Source organism: Taudactylus pleione, unplaced genomic scaffold (genome assembly GCF_031769625.1).
Source record: "Taudactylus pleione unplaced genomic scaffold, aTauple2 ptg000223l, whole genome shotgun sequence".
Taxonomy (NCBI): Eukaryota; Metazoa; Chordata; class Amphibia; order Anura; family Myobatrachidae; genus Taudactylus; species Taudactylus pleione.
This window is the reverse complement of record NW_028284625.1, coordinates 4596811-4614012: the sequence shown is the minus strand read 5'-3', so window position 1 is coordinate 4614012 and position 17202 is coordinate 4596811. Positions and strand designations below refer to the sequence as shown.

The following is a 17202-nucleotide window of genomic DNA, read 5'->3' as shown; positions in this document are numbered from 1 at the left end:
GAAAAGAAGCCACTGGCAAAACAATTAAATTCCCCCCTCTGACTCACTGATTACCAACAAGATACAAGTCATTTATATGTTGGTCCAAATTTTACACTTACTTAATGTACAGGGGGCTGTTCTGCAAGAGAGCAGAACAAGAAGAGAAAACCCTCTTTTTGGGGCACTCTTTCTTGTTAAAATATAACTTTTTAGATTTTTATAAAAAAAGTATATATATTAATTATATACACAATAGTGTTCTCCCTAACAGGGTGAAAATCTTAAATCTTTATCCTCCCTAATTGATATTTATAATATTTAAAAATAAGAAACTTGAAAAATTGGCTTCAATATTTGTGCCTCAGACGAATATATGTTTATCTATACTCTTATGTCTAGATTCTGATAAATACAGATACTGTAGTATATATAATATAATGAGTATTAGGCACCAATTAAAGTGTATACTTAAGGATTATTATAGTCGTAGAAGAGTATCATCTAATTCTCCTATGTATACCTTTATAAACAGTAAAAGAGGGGGAAGGGGAAAGAATAAAGAATTCTTAAACTTTTACTCTTAAGGTAATCTCTACAAATTATTTAGAACATTTGTACAAAGAAAACTGATTGTTGTACTGCACAGATAGAAAGCATAAATTGCATAATTACTGCAGCATAAAATAACCGTTTATATTGCACAAAAGACCCGGCATCACATAAGAAAACATGTACGGCACATTCACTGCAGCATCACTTACTGTATCATAAAGTGGACATTTATATTAAATATTGCACAGAAGACCCAGCATCACATAAAAAAATGTGTTTGCAAAATAATAAACATGTACTGCACAGTAGAAAACATGTACTGCACAGTAACTGCAATATCACCAATGTTTTTAAATATTGCACAGAAAACCCGGCATCATGTGGGAAGTATATTGCATGATAGAAAAACATGTAGTGCACAGTAGAAAACATGTATTGCACAGTTACTGCAGCATCAGCAGTGTAGCATCAGCAGTGTTTTTAAATATTGTACAGATAACCTGGCATCATATGGAAAGCATATTTGGTGCAGCAGTATAGATACAAAAATTATGGAAAAATTGTGTGTGTACAAAGAAATAGGCCTGGAACTAGAAACCCAGCTTTCTACTTCCTTTCCATTTGTAAAATACAGTGAACGAAATTTGTATTATACAAACGGAAAGGCAGTAGAAACAGCTGGGTTTCTAGTTCCAGGCCTATCTCTTCATACACACACAATCCCTTTCCCACCACTTATTTATTCATTGTATTTTATCAATATTACATATGATTAACATTGCATTGCTTTTAAAGCAGTAAATGAGTGTATATATACAAATAAATGTACCCTTATATTACATTATCAGATCAATGCCATGTATATTATAATTTATAAGTTCATATATGGTCTGTATAGAAGTACTTTGAGCTGTAATTGTTATAAGTTACTCTTTATTTCTTGATGTGATTTTTATATATTATAATCAATCCCCAGCATGATTCCATGGGTTGGGTATAATAGAGCAGGTCTACATACTGTTGACATATTCAAAAAGTCGACATCCAGCATATCTACATGTTCAAAATGTTGACAGATGACGTGTACATCAACATTGTTGACACTGACATTATGATGACATTATCAGAATATTGACATTGTGAATGGCGACAGTACTACTTTACCTCAATACTAACCATAATTGCAGCCTAATCCTATCCCTAATTGCAGCCTAATCATATCCCTAACCCTACTTAGAGCCTAAAGTCGGGTATCCACTAGCCAATTAAAATGAGCGATTGAATGAAAACGATATCGTTATCATTCAATCATTCATTAATCGTTCACAAATGAACATGAAAATGTCAAAAACGACTAGTGATGCGCGCTCCGCAGGTTGTTTTTGACATCAATCATCACCTGAACATGCTGGTCAATCTGCCATTAACGACAGATTGACCATGTTCAGGGATGATGGAGGATGCCTACACTCAACGACTGATCATTCAGTGTAGTCACTGCAGGGGAAGAGGAACGACTGTATGATTACAATGTTGTAATTGTACTGTCATTCCATTATCTGCTAGTGGATATGCACCTTTGCACTAATTGTTGCCTAACCCTGACATTACCACTTTACCCTTCCTAACACACATCTCTGATGGGCCAATAAATGAATTCTGAGCAACTTCCATTCTGTGTATCACTGTTTTAAAAAGGCATGTATGGGATGAGTGGCTAGAGGTAATGCTGATCCTTGTAGTGCCATATTGGAGGATTGTGGGGTGCCTCCAGGTGAGTTTGCTCTCAATTTAGAAGTATATGAATATATGACTAAAAGTGGAGATATTATGCAATGTAGAACCACTAAGGACAGATGCATTTATGTGGTTGGTGGCTTATCATATGTTTGTAAATGTGTGTAACTCAGTTCTCTGCATTTTATTAAAATGTAGAACTCAAGTCTCTTTTGCTGACCCATGGCAGAGTGTTGGAGAAATTTCTGTCTTTTTTTTCTTGTCTAGATTAATTCCTCCCTTACACATACTTGTGATGGGCCAATACCTTGATTCTGAGCAACTTCCATTCTGTGTGTCACGGTTATTAGAGGCATGTATGGGAACAGTAGCTGGAGGTAATGCTGATCCTTGTATTGCCATATTGGAGGAACTAGGGGTGCCTCCAGGTAACCTGGCTCTCAATTTAGAGACACATGAATATATTATCCAAATTGGGGTTATTATTATGTAATGTATGACCACCTGAGCAGAGACAACATGAAGTGGCTGGTGGCTTATCAAATGTTTGCAAATGTGTATAACTAAGAGCTCTGCATTTTATTATTATATAGGATGAAAGTCTCTTTTGCTGGCCCATTGCAAAGTGCTGGTGAATTTCAGCCTTTATAATGTCAACATTGTCAGAATGTTGACACATGATTTTAGGTTAGGTTTCTGCTGCAAATAGGGTTAGATTAAGGTTGGCTTAGGTTGCAGTTAGGGTTAGGCTAACAGTAAAAGTGAATGGGAGATCCTATTGTTGATGCAAACTATCAAAACGCAATGTCGACATTCTGGCAATGTCAACTTTCTGAGAGTGTTTACATTGTCAACATGTTAAATGTTGATATTTACAATCTGTACATGTTGAAATCTTGAATATAGACATTTAGAAAATGTCAACTTTATGCATATCAACAATATATAACCCACTTGGTAACTGGAAAGGAAAGCAACATCCAGCACTGTATCATTGCCCGGTTTCTGCTGTCTTGTTGTGTGCCTATGGCAGTGGAAGGCAGATGAGAGAAGTGTTGGATAGAAGTAGTACAGGAGGGAGCTTCTGCTTTCTGATTGTATTATTCAGAGTGGTCCCTGGTACAGTACATTGCTTCATTGCAGGGAGACTATCCTGGTACAAATAAGAGAGCATCTGGAAAGAAATATAAATGTACCTAGAGGAGACTATTAAAGATTCAACTAAATGTCCTCATGTGCCAGGGTGAGGTTCCCTGCGCAAATATGAACCATATTTGGAAATTATGCATTTTGTCCCTATGTGGGCTTGAACACATTTCAGGCTATCACTGGTTCTCCATGTGTGCATGTATATAAATGGAGGCAAGCAATCAGAGAGCAACTTGGTTGAATAACATCCATGAGGACCAACCAGAATAGTAATTTTCAATGTGTGTCATCCTCTCAATAGATACAATTAGTATCAACTAGAATTCATCTTTCCAACAGAGCCATGGCAACAAGTTGAGCAGTCTGTCTAACCTGAGAAGGCCAATAGTGATCAGCACAGTAATGGCTCAATTGAAAGAGGCTGCAAATGTTGTGCCATGGTACTGTAATTGCTGAATGCCAGTGAGTGCCATGGCAAGTAGTATTAAATGCAAAAAAAAAAAAAATATATATATATATATATATATATACATCCCTAAAAAGACCACATACTATAAGCCTGTGTTAAAGGGCAGCACGGTACGCATAATATATATGTGTGTTGCGTGATACAAAGTTCCATAAACGTTATTACACTATTAGGCGCTTGTTTCCACCTTTTATATTTTTCAAGAATCACTGAGGACCATACAACAAAGGAAACCTCGAGCAGCCGCCTTCTGAACTGGGAACATAGTGTTGTAAAGTGGAGTTGTTTATTCAGAGATAAATCTCTGGGACTGTATACCTGACTTTTGTATAGCGCTGTGATCAGTACCTGTATTATATTAAGTCATGAATTGCTGTTTGACTGATTAGCTGTTTACCATACTATTGTTTATCTCACCTTTTAAATATGTTTAGTGGAAGTATCCGAGGTGACAATAGATCAGGTATATGCAAAATAATTTTTAATGAGGATCATGGTACAGATCTTCCGAATCCAGATCAAAGTCTGGATGACCTGTTCTGTGATGTGGAAAGATTATTGAATAAGGAGATTCACGTATGGTGGGATATAGCCATTCTGGAACAATATGTCACAGTGGGGCGTATACCTAGGGGCCTGAGATTAGTGAAAAGACCAACATTTGGCCTAGATAATGAAACATTTCAAAAAGAGAGGGATAAGATACTACATGAGAGTTCCTTAAAACTCATGAAACTTATAACAAAAAATAAAAAAACTAATTTGGAGGCAATTGAGAGAGAAATTAAGAATAAGGAGACCGTTTTAGAACCAAAAGAGAATGATGCCATATTCAAATCCAATTTATTGGTTCTTAATAAGAAACTAGCCAAAGTAGTAGCAGAGGCCACACAGACCAAAGAGAGAAAATTTCAAAGAGATAAGGCAGACTATACTAATAACAGGATTCAAGAATGGAGTAAAAATAGACATCAAATGTCCACTAGATATGGTTATGACTACTCCAACATAAATCAAAATAGGAAATCCTATGTCTCAAATAATGGGAGTGAATGGGTTAATGTACCACAGAAACCTAAACGTTTTAGATCTACTGGTAATGTCACAAGGAGACCGATGTATCTTCCACAAAACAATATATTTTCTACACTTAATAGAATTGATTCAGAGGAAGAAAGTGACTGTCAGACACCACCCCTAACTACACACCCTCGGGAGAGATACACCAAGTACTTGCTCAAGGAAGAGTCTGTAAAAGCATCCTCATTACAAAGAAGATATCGAGGAGAAGAGGAACAAGAGGAGGAAGAAAGAAATCAAAAGAGAAGGAATCTGATATAGGCCCTCATTCAGAGCCACTCGCTAGCGGCAGTACGCTCGTTCCGAGCGATGTTCGCATATCTGCGCATGCGTACGGATCGTTATACGCATGCGCGAACCAGTCAGTGCGGCCGAAATTCATGTGCTCGCAAAATAGCGAATGCCTGATAATTTGAGTGACAGGATGAGGCGTATGTGGGTGGTAACAGGGGAAGGTGCTTGAAAACGGGGAGTGGAAATCAGAACGCAGGCGTGCTTAAAGGTCAAAACGGGCGTTTTATGGGTGTGCATATTTAAAACAGCAGCGTCATTGACCACGTCACTGGGTTTTTTTTAAGCCAGAACTGTTCGCAAAATTGTGGTAGCAAAAACCAACCACAAGAATAGCGAGCAGTTCATACGCTGGTCGATGTACTCGATTAATCTAATAAATAGCGGACATGACGTATGGTGCGAGCGGCCAGGGGGCATTTTTAACAAATAAACGAGCGTATGTTTTGCTCGCTCGTTCAGACTTAGAGGTGTGAACAGACTGCAATTTGCGAACGGATCATTTGAATAGCCACCCCTTGTTTTTGAACGAACGACCGCAAATAGCGAACGGCTCTGAATCAGGCCCATAGTTAGTAATGAGATCCTCAGGAAACAAGGTATCTTTAATCTCTCAGCGCATAAACTGTCTAAAGTAGATGTGTCAGTTTTGAAAAAAAGGTTTTTCTTTTGCTCCAACGTCCATAATGAATAAATTCCAGATGTTTGTCGATTTTAACAAATTTACTAGAAACCTGACTTTAAAAAGGCACTTTATCAAAAAAGAATCAGGTGTTTTAAAAAATTATGAGGAAGTTTCCAAATCAGGAATGAAACCCCCTTCTAAATATTATCCTTTGGAATCTAGGAGTACCCAGATAGAGACTTTTTATGAGCTAGTTAAAAAAGAATTTAATGCACTAGAGGACAAAAATTTAAAAAAATTCAATATGACTAACTTTGAAAAGGAGGTTCTAAAAAAGCTAAAAAGTGATGAACAATTTATATTCAAACCAGCAGTTAAAGGAGGAGGACTGGTTATACTAAATAGGGAGGACTTTATAAAATAAACACATAAACTACTAGGGGATGTAGTTTCATATAGGAAATTGGAACAAGATCCCATTCTGATATTTGTGGATGAACTTCGTTGTATTTTGGTAGAAGCTATGCATAAGGGCACTATCATTAAAAAATTAGTACCAATTTATTATTAAAAGTAATCCAGTTATACCCATTTTCTAACAATTACCCAAGATACACAAGAGCATCAATAATCCTCCGGGGCGCCCGATAGTGGCTGGCATTGATTCTCTGACATCTGGATGTTCGGAGTATGTAGAGAAATTTTTAAATAAATATGTACAGACACTAAAGTCCTTTGTAAAAGATACAACTGCCATATTACAGATCCAGGAAAATACACAATGGCAGGCCTCATATAAATGGGCTACAATTGATGTGCAATCACTTTATACATCCATCCCACATGAGAAGGGGGTTCAAAGTTTTCGGGAGTTTATGGATAATGATGAGAGCCTTAACAGAGAGCATAAAGATTTTATTTGTCTTTTAATGAAATTTATCTTAACTAATAATTTTTTTTCATTTTTGGAATATTTTTAGATTGAAATAGAAGGAACAGCTATGGGAACGGTGTTTGCTCCCAGCTTCGCCATTTTGCACATGGGGAGCTGGGAGGAGAAATACATCTATGGTGACCACATGTGATTACACTTGCCAACAACAAATAGAAATTTTTTCGGAAAGATTTAGAGAGAAACAGTGGGCCTGATTCAGAGCCGGACGCTCTGACAGAGCGCTCGCTATGAATCAGGGCTGGGCTATTTTTTTTTTTAGAACGGCCTCATGGCTGCTCGCATAGCTGTGGGTGACCACTCACAGCTATTGCGAGTGGCCATGATGATGGTCGCAATGGTCAAGACCATCGTGACCATCGGGCTTGCGACGAGACCCTTGTGGTAGGGTCTCATGGTCGCAAGCCCCAGAGAGCTTTCGGCTCAAATTGAGCCAGAAGCTCTCCACTGACATCACTTGTGATGTCAGTAGGGCCGCCCCCAAACAGTAGGCATTCTCATGGGAATGCCTCCGTTTGGCTGGCCATGCCCCCAGTCTGCCTACCAAAGGGGGCGAGCTGTCACTCACCATCGACAGCTCGCCCCCTTTGTTGCAACACCCGGAGCGACAGAGCGCCCGTCGCTATCCGGGTCTCGCGCAGCGCATGGCGGAGCCGGCTCCGTCGTGCGCATGAACAGTGGGCCACCATCGACCCGGTTGTGAGCGCTCATCGCTTGCGACCGGGTCTGAATCAGGCCCACTCTACGGAGGAAATTATACAGAAAGCCAAAATTAAAGTTAGTGTGGTGAAAAGAGAAACTTTACTAGAGTATAAAAAGAAAGAAAATAGTGGAAGAAACATTGTTTTTGTGACAAAATATAATAATAAAGAGAAAGATATTAGAACATTTTTGAAAAAACACTGGAACATTTTGAAAACTGATCCCATTTTAAATCAAGTTTTACCAGTGAAGCCAACCATAGCATTTAGAAAGGCTAGGATCCTAAAAAAACATTTGGCACCAAGCACTTTGAAGCCCCTAGGGAATGGCACTACACATTTTCTCAAAAGCAAAGATTTTTTCAAGTGTACAAGTTGTACTATGTGCAAATTTGTTAATAGTAACCATATTTCCTTTTCTAATCACAACAATACAGTACCATACAGTATAAAAAGTAAAATTATTTGTCTTTCTTCTTGGGTTATATATATGTTGAAGTGCCCATGCCATCTCAAATATGTAGGGAAAACAAAAAGGAATGTCAAACTCAGGATACAAGAGCATGTTAGGGCCATTAGGAACAAAGTGGATAACTATTCCGTACCAAAACATTTCTCAACATAACATAATGGAGACCCAATAGGTCTGTAATATACGGCTATTGAGTGTGTACAATTGAATGATAGAGGGGGTGACAGAGATAAAAAAATATCACAGCATGAGATGTTTTGGATTTTTACTCTGAATACGATGGTTCCCTGTGATTTAAATGAAGGTTATGAGCTGACTCCATTTTTATGATATTGTGATGATAATTTGATGATAATTTCATGATGGAAATATATATATTTTTTATATATATTTTTAAATTTTTAATCCTACTTCATGTAATGTAAAAGAAAGGTCTCTTATATTTTAAGTATTTATTTCATTAATATTATTAATATTTTTTGTGTGGTACTAATGGTAACTTGATTTTATAGAATGGTACATATGTTACTGTAAATCCTAAGCAATATAGTCCTTTTAGCCATAATATATACACTCTGCCTGGTAGAATTAGAAAAAAAACCAGATTTTTAACTGTACCCGTGCGAACACAGGATTCAGACCATAACAAAATTGTGTTTGCCATATAAATTCAATGTGCTTCTAAAAAATGGCCACCGGCTGCTGTTAACCATTTTAAATGGCATATGGTGATTCACCATCACTAGAGCACGCACCGTTAGTGATGAACTATGCTTAAGACATAGGAGGAGCAGGATGAGGCCAGTTAAGAATCACCACGATTCTCAGGAATCCCGCACATGCGCAGTCATGTCCAAAATGGCGTTGCCCACCGAACATCTGATCCGGCCATGTATGGGCCTAATGTAATTGAACATAAGGGTATAAAATAGGGGAATAAGTTCTCTCATGTTATCCTCCTGACGAATGCCAGCTAGATGAGCACAGTGGACGAAACGCGTTGAGGACAGGGTTACCTGCACTTACTGACTTTGGCCAGTTATCAGATAAGCTCTCTGAAACCTTTTTTAATGTAATTGTCTCTATATATGTGTTTGTGTGTGTGTGTAATAAAACTGTGTTTACTATTACACAATGAGAGTGTTCTTTCTCTCTCCCTATATGCGTTGGGCCTGGTGAGAATCTGTTATCTAAATTACACTGACCTATATGGGGAAACAGAAGTGACATCCCTAAAAAGACCACATACTATAAGCCTGTGTTAAAGGGCAGCACGGTACGCATAATATATATGTGTGTTGCGTGATACAAACTTCCATAAACGTTATTACACTATTAGGCACTTGTTTCCACCTTTTATATTTTTTATATGTTGTCTTGAGAAAGGGAATTCGATCCCCGAAACGTTGACGCTGATATGAAGTCACATTAAAGCTACTCTGCAGTGGGTGCTTGATTCACCTTATATTGAAGTCTCTGAGTGCCACCTTTATTTCTTGTTTATATATATATATATATATATATATATATATATATATATATATATATATATATATATAGAAAACCAATAAGACTGCGGCACTCCAGGTATTGATGTGAAAGGCTATATTGTATTTGGCATGTATATGCCGACGTTTCAGAGCCTAAGCTCTTTTTTCAAGGCAGCCAAATACTTCATTAACAACATAGAAAAAGACTTTAAACCTTTCTTTGCTGTTCTATATATATATATATATATATATATACCAAAGAACAAAGCTGCGGCACTCAAAAATACTGTAGAAAAAGGTATATATTTGGCAAAATGCTTGCCGACGTTTCAGAGCTGGGCTCTTTTATCAAGGCAGCCAAATATGTAATATACATCAATACTGACAAACACAATAAGTGGACAACACTCACCTTATATAGGAAGTGAGAGACACTGGTCTGGGGGAGACCGGGGAAAGCACGCCCACGCTGCTGCCGGATCCCACAGCGATGACGTCAGCCTGCCGTGACGAGGTTGCTAGGCAACTGCACCTAGCTCCAGAGGCCAGGTCTCGTCGCGATGACGTCAGTCCACCGCAGCGAGGTAACCAAGCAACCACAGCGGGGCACAGCCTTACAATTTTATTACCTCATGGAGCAGTTCCAACTTCGATCCCCAATCCTCTAATTCTTCATTAAAAACTTTCACCAGACTTGTGGATGAAGCGGTATCTAGGTATAATCGCACCCCAATGAAACAACATCCAAATTTATCTAAATCTGAACAATTGGCCCTTAAAAATTTAGGGAGCTATCGAGATATCCTGATCTGCCCTGCGGACAAAGGGGGGGCGATTGTGATATAGGATTTATCTATGTACCAACAAGAATGCATCTGTCAACTATCTGATGACTCTACGTATCGACGTTTGTCCAAAGATCCAACTTTGGAATTTAAAAAAGAACTTGACACTATCCTATCCACAGCTACTCTTACAGGGCAAATAACAGAAAAACTTAGGAAAGCATTAAGCGAAGAGCATCCAACTGTACCAGTATATTATCTCGTACCGAAAATACACAAGGATCCTGTGTGTCCCCCTGGAAGGCCTATTATCTCGGCTAGGAATTCAATCTATCAGCCAGTATCTATGTTTCTGGATTCCATTTTGCAGCCCCTGGTGATGAAACAGCCGACATTATTAAGGACACTACAAGTTTTCTTGTGGCATTACAATTGATTAGGGATATTCCAGAGGACAGGACACACTGCTGTGTGTGATGGACATCAACAGCTTATATACGTCGATTCCCCACCTGGAAGGCTTGGCAGCAACACACAACTTTTTACTTAAGGAACAAGTCTCGAATATAGACATTGATCTTTTCATGACTCTCCTACAACTAACACTCACTCGTAACTATTTCCTGTATGATGGAGCATTTTACCAACAACTCCGTGGCTGTGCTATGGGCAGCAACGTTGCCCCCTCTTATGCAAACATTTATATGTTTGAAGAAGAACAACACATGTTCTTCGATGACACTGCCATATCGGGTGAAATATTGTTGTATTGTAGATACATCAACGACTTGTTCCTTTTATGGACGGGAGGAGAAAAAGCCTTTAAAGACCTGATGGTTCACATCAACAGCCGGAACTCTCCAATTAAGCTAACTTATCAATATAGTAGAAACACAAACAGTTACCTCGACGTCCAAGTGACAGTTGACCATGGACAAATCCATACGAGTGTGTTTAGCAAACCTACTGATCGCAACACATTACTCCTGGCTAGTAGTCATCACCCCAAACCACTCAAACAGGGCCTCCCTAAATCACAGATGCTTAGGGTCTCCAGGATCTCAAGTAATCCCTTAAATACCTGTTTGGAGCTTGACAAAATTATAGATAAATTTGCTATTAGAGGATACGATTTGGGAATGTTGAAGCGCCTAAAGGATGAGGTGCTTCAGATTCCCAGAGAGGAACTATTACATCCATCGATTAAACCCCACAGGGACATAATTCCTTGGAAACAACGATTCCAGACTTCCAGCCCTGTAGTTCAACGTGCGTGCCGAGCCCTGTGGCCTATTATATCAACGGATAAAGATCTACCTAGCCTCCGCAATAAAAGACCGATGGCATGTTACACCAGGGGACGCAATATACGAGACATAGTGGTACACACAGACATCACTGGATTTACCAACTTAGATAGACCATCAACCACATTTCTACAGAGGCAACCAGGATGTTATAAATGCCTACACTGTACCACATGCCAAAACATGTTAACGGGAAACCATCTTAAATATCCACATAAAGATAAAAGTATCTCATGCGCTTTGTGTTGAATTGTCTGTCGTCATTTGCCATCTATGTGATTATGTGCCCATGTGGACTCTATTATATCGGAAAAATGATCAGAACCATCAGAGAAAGGATGGCTCTGCACCATTCAGCCATTAAACTTGCATTGAATAGGGGCTCCTCAGATCAACCAGTAGCCCAACACTTTTTGGAAGCTGGCCACCCATTGCCTTCACTTAAACACATGGTAATTGACCATGTACCTGCCTCTATTAGAGGAGGTGATCGTGAAAATAAGCTATTGCGCTTGGAGGCACGGTGGATTTACCAACTGGGAACTATCGCCCCCCAGGGACTCAATGAGAAAATCAATTGGAACTCCTTATAATTTAGTCCTTGATGTCTCTGGTTAGGATCTTAAGTTTTAGGATTCATGTTTATGTTACCATAGATTACTTTATTTGATTCATGGAAACTAGTATCCATCTGCTGTGTATTCTCGAGGGTATCCATTTGTTTAATATCATGACTATACATGGCTTAGTGTTATTTTGAGTTGCATTGGAGATACCTGGTTTGCATCCATAGAGGGTCGTTTAAAAGAATCTGCAACCTTTAAATAGCTACGGATAGTGCAAGAGCACCTGAACCAACCATTTTTTATTGAGAAAGAAAATGAAGTGAAGTGGCTCTAGATAGGAAACTGATTTCAGGTTTTACCAAATAATTCATTTTTTTTTTTCCTCATTTATAACAATGGCATCAGCCTAGTGTTGGAGAGATTCAACTGGCCATTGGGCTGTAAAATCACACATAATTTCTTGGAGTGCCCGTTAATAATAGAACTACTCTAATTAAATTTATTACCCAAAGGTATATATGGTTTATTCTTTACTTTATAGATTTTATCTAACAGTTAGGTCCTATTCATTGTAAGGAATATCTATTTAGTGGCTTCTAGGTGTAATGAATCATACTCTCACCTCCAATAATTATTTAATGACAATATCCATTTGTCTTACTGCTTCATCTGGGTCACTATTAATGTGCTTCACCCATAACAACTGGGAATAGGGGAGGCAAATTTTAAGAGATTTGGGATGATAACTTTCTACAGATAGCAAGGTTTCTTTAGAATACATAAAAGTACTGAGCCCTGTAACATAACGTGTGATTTTAACATCTAGAAAGGACCACTAGGTCGGAAATGCGTTAAGCTACAGTATGAATCTTGCTTCATTGACTCCCGGTGATTGGACTATCAGCATTGATGTATACCTGATGTGGACTTGGATATCCAGAGCCAGTGTCCACTGTCCCAGTGTCCCAGTTACATCTGGGCCATCCAGGATAACAGTTGCTGTTTGCTACTGAGGAGCTTTATTACACACTTTATGCCTGCTTGTGTTGTAAGTGCATTAAATCCCTGTTTTAAAAAAGGAGTTCTGCACTTATATATTTTTCTTTGATGTGCCTTCCCTAACTAATGCTGCTGCAAAATGCATGAGAATAGAGGGGAAGCTACAATTAACTAGAAGATTGAATAAAGTCAGTACTTACTCCAACCCTCCATGGATTGTTCTAAGTTATTGGAACTTTTCAGGAGTTTATTTTATGGTGATTATTTTTTTATTCTATTGGCGTGTAATTGCGGGTTATAATTCTATATACAGCTTGGTCTTTGATTATATGTAAATGTGTTTACATAGGGAGTACTATATATTTGTGTAATTTTTCTGTTTTATGGTAACTTGAGTATTTCTTGGATGTCTGCTATTTTACACATATTAAGCTGCACCCTATACTTTATTGTGCACTTATCTAAGTTCCTACTCTTTCAGTGCTAAGACCTAGGTCATGTGGTATGACCATATACAGGCTGCATACATCATTTGCACAAAGGAGAATATGAAACAGAATCATGTAATGATCTGGTTTCCTCAGATGATGGTATTGAGAGAATACACTCTCAAATAAGTCCTAAAACCCAGGGCCACACTTTAGGAGTTACAGGGGCAAAAAATTCTGGTTCGCAAGAAGGTTCACCAGATGGGAAGGTCAGGGGTAGAGCCAGAGGTCATTGAGGAAGGCCCCCTGTTTTGTAAGAATTGATCTTTAATTTATCCTCATACAAGATTTTATATATAGAAAAGCAAGTAATAATAATTAGAGTTATGGTATAACATACCTTTGTTAACTCTTTTTCTTCAAGGTGCATAGGGTTCACAGGACCAATGCACCAAACATCTCAAGCTTTGGGGCTCCCAGCATGCACTGGTCCTCCTCCCTATATACCCCTCCCTCATCCACAGGCATTCAGTTTGTAAACAAGCCTAACGGCAAGAGACAGAAAAGTGGAGAAGGAAGTACAATGTACACAGGAAACGCTCAACATACGAAGAGGGAATCAGTGCTACAAGAAAGGCTAAAGAACAGATCCCAACTGAGGCCAGGTGCGTCAGGGTGGGCGCCCTGCAGACCCTATGGACCTCAAAGAAAAAGAGTTAACAAAGGTATGTTATACCATAACTCTAATTTTCTTCTTCAGGATCCATAGGGTCCACAGGAATTACCTTGGGGACATCCTAAAGCAGTTCCCTTAAGAGCGGGGATGCTCCTGCACAGAGAGGAGAATCTGCCATCCAAAGGATGCATCCTGGGAGGCAAAAGTATCAAATGCATAGAATTTGATAAAAATATTGATGGAAGATCAAGTGGCTGCCTTGCACAGCTGTTCAGCCGAGGCGCCATGTCTAACTGCCCATGATGGTCCCACAGACCGAGTGGAATGTGCAGTCACCTTGTTCAGGTAAGGAAGACCAATCTGTGTATAGACCTGAGAAATAGTCATACGCAGCCAGCAAACCAAAGTTTGTTTGTTTGTTGGCCAGCCTCTTTTGTGAAATTCATATAACACAAAGATAGACTCTGATTTCCTGATGGAGCTGGTACAATCCACGTAAATATGAAGGGCTCGAACCACATCCAAGGAAGCTTCACCTGTAGAGAGGTCTGAAGACTGAAAGGCCGGGAGTACAATTTCCACATTTAAATGAAAACAGGAAACTACCTTGTGGAGTTATTCCGCCTTGGTACAGAGGACAGCTTTATTCTGATGAAAAATCAAATATGGAGAGCGACATGACAATGCTGCCAAGTCCAAAACTCTGCGAGCTGAAGAAATAGCGAGAGAAAAAGTGTCTTCGCTGTCAGCCATTGCAATGCCCTGAGAACCAAAGATAAATCCCATGGTGCCACCGGTGGGAGAAATGGAGGTTGCAGCTGAAGAACCATCTGTAAGAATGTTCTAACTTCTGGCAAAGGAGCAATCTTGCGCTGTAACCAAACTGTCAAAGCAGAAACTTGGACTCTCAAGGTAGACAGGCAAAGACCTAAGTCTAATCCAGCCTGAAGAAAAGCAAGTACTCTTGATACCTTGAAAATCTTAGGATCATATTTTCTGTGAGAACACCAAAGAAAAATGAATGCCAAATTTTGTGATAGATGCGGGCAGAAGCAGGCTTCCTTGCCCTCAACATCATTTGAATCACAGAAGCAGAGAAACCCCAGGCTTTTAAGATGGAAGACTCAAGATCCATGCCGGCAAAGCCAGCCGAGGACCCTGCACTACCAGATCCGACCACAGAGGCAGTGAAAGTGGACTGTCTATGGATAGATGTGTCAGATCGGAGAAACAATGCCTCCTGGGCCAGGCAGAAACTATTATTATCATCCTGCCGCCTTCCTGCTTGAACTTTCTGACAACTCTTGGAAGGAGGGAGATTGAAGGAAACAGGTATGGCAACCTTAAGTTCCACTTCACCACCAGAGCGTCCATGAAGGCGGCTGAGAGGTCCCTTGTTCTTGACCCATACCTGGGGACCTTGTGGTTGTGAAGTGATGCCATGAGGTCTACGACCAGTAAGCCTCACTTGTCCACCAGGACTTGAAACACCTCCAGATAAAGATCCCATTCTCTGGCGTGTATGTCCTGGTGACTTCAAAAGTCTGCTTCCCTGTTGAGTACACCTGGGATGAATATTGCCGAGATTGCTGGAAGATGGCCCTCTTCCCACAGCAGAATTTCTGCCATTTCCTTCAATGCTGCCGGTCTTCATGTGCCTCCTTGATGGTTGATGTAGGCCACTGTTGTCACATAGTCAGACTGAACCTGAACAGGCCTGCCCTGTAGGAGGTCCTGTACCAGTATGAGTGCTTTGTGCACTGCACGAAGCTCCAAAATATTTATTGGTAGGTGAATTTCATGAACCGCCCAACTTCCTTGAATGGTGTGGTGACCTGTCCTTGCTCCCCATCCTTGCATACTTGTATCTGTGGTGAGAAGTACCCAATCTGGTACAAATAATGGATGACCCTTGTTCAAATGAGCCGTCTCTGGCCACCAGGCGAGGAAGGTCCGGACCTCTGGCAAGATGCGAATCATCTGCTACTTTATCCAATGATAATGACCATCCCAATGAGCCAGGATCCAATGATGCAGGGACCTGGAGTGGAACTGGGCATAAGCCACCATGTCCAATGTGGCTACCATGGAGCCCAGCACCTGCACTGCCAAGTGAACTGACACTGTTTGCTTGCAGAGTAGACTGCACACACAAGAATTTAGTGCCTCAATCTTGTCTTCTGGTAGAAGAATCCTCTGTCCCAGGGAGTCCAGCAGCTCCCCCAAGTGCACCATTTGCTGAGTTGGAGAAAGAGAAAACATTTTCCAATTGATTACCCAGCCGTGCTCTTGTAAGCAGACAATGGTCATCTCAGGAGATGACCCTGTAACATCTCCTTAGGTTTTGCCAATATCAGGAGGTCATCTAGATACAGCAGTATCCTGACTCCTTGTCCTCAAGACTGCCATTATATTGGTAAATACAAAGGAGCTGTAGCTAGACCAAAAGGTGAAGCCAGAAATTGGTAATGTTGTTGATCTACTGCTAATCTTTGAAAGCCTAGGTGGTATCTTGCAACCGGGACATACAGATTTGCATCTTGTATGTCCAAGGAGACCATGAAGTCTCCAGGCTCCATGGCCAGCATAATTGATCATAGGGTTTTCATACATAACTTGGGCACCTTGATGAATCTGTTGAGAGACTTCAGATTCAGAATAGGGCAGTGTGACCCATTAGACTTTTGAATAAAAAAATAATTTTAATAATAATCCCTTCCCTGTTGCATCATAGGAATGGGGACTATAACCTCCACACTCAGGAGGTCCCCAATAGACTCCCAGTAGGCTGAAGCTCTGACAGGGTCTGCAGGAAGGGTTGTACCCACAAACCTCTGAGGAGGATACCTTAGGAACATGACGGCATAACCATGAGAGACCAGCTCACGCACCCAGGCATCTGTAGTTGTCTAATGCCAGGCCTAGGTGAACCTTAGAAGTT

At 39.9% G+C, this 17202-nt stretch overlaps 1 protein-coding gene across 3 annotated transcripts in view; it reads right to left on the bottom strand.

The window, feature by feature from the left end:
• Positions 1-17202, bottom strand: part of CFH (complement factor H) — a 695946-nt gene that overhangs the window by 134317 nt on the left and 544427 nt on the right. The gene's annotated exons all lie outside the window — the stretch shown is intronic.